This window comes from Leptonotus elevatus, chromosome 2, assembly GCF_054856555.1.
Source record: "Leptonotus elevatus isolate MCC_2025b chromosome 2, RoL_Lele_1.0, whole genome shotgun sequence".
In the NCBI taxonomy this organism is placed as follows: Eukaryota; Metazoa; Chordata; class Actinopteri; order Syngnathiformes; family Syngnathidae; genus Leptonotus; species Leptonotus elevatus.
The window spans coordinates 29840736-29841816 of NC_141240.1; positions in this window are offsets into that span (position 1 = coordinate 29840736).

The window sequence follows — 1081 nt, forward strand, 5'->3', positions numbered from 1 at the left end:
AGGGGAGAGCATCTGGTGAGATTACCATGCCCCCGTACCTTGTTTTCTTGCTAGCAACAAAACTTCCAGTGTCTTTGCCTCCTTTGGTTGAGTGATGATTTCTACAAATGTCTGCAGGTAAACCTGACAGTTATAGTGAGGGTTGGTCTGTGATTTCCATCCGTCTTTATGCCGTAAAATACAACCAGTTAAAGAGTGGAGTGGGTTCATTTTAATGTCAAAATTTCCCCCAGTGGCATATATATCATAGCTGCCTTACAGTTCAAAGGTCATGGGTTTGTGTGCGCGTGTGTGTGTGTGTGTGTGTCTATATGTGGCCTGCCAGGGTTTACCCTGCTTCTCATCCCAAGTGGGCTAGGATAGAAACCATCACATAACCCATGTGAGGATAAGGAAGGATTTATGAGGTTTTTTTTTGCACTTTTCACAGACCTTGTATGTGTGCTTGGGGGCAACTATGCTGGAAGAGGAGACATTCTGCGATTGATGTATTATTTTATTAATTATTAAAGGAGTGTGTCTCTCCTGACTTTTTTTTATTTCATTCATTATCATGGGTGTAAACAAAACAGCAGCAACAAAAACATTTGAGACCCTTTTCGAGCATTGTGCTCACTGCTTTAGCTGTATTTATAGTAGTTAAATTCAGTAGTCAAATTAGTAGTACAGTATTATGAAATGCATGCTCAACTATCTGGCATTGTAATGTTGACCAATGGAACAGCAGTCTCATGACCATCTTAACTTTTACTTTTGTTTCCGATGATGTTCCTCCGTTTTACTTTCACTTTCCGACGACACTCCAGGAATAGCAGTTGATTAATTACTCAGTGGTGTTTTAAGCATGGCAAAATCAGCTAAATATGTTAAAGAGTGGTAGTTTTCAACCGCCCTAATGTTTTTTTCCTCTTTTTTTTTTTACTGTGTTATTATGTTAGATTCCGTGGTATAAGTTTCGTTTCTTCTGATTTAGAGTGGGTGCGCGTGTTTTACTACCTTGGCTGCACCGCCAATCATTGTGGCTTGGTGTCAGAGTTTGACAGCGGAAGCACCGCCTCCCCGGGCTGTATGCATAACAATA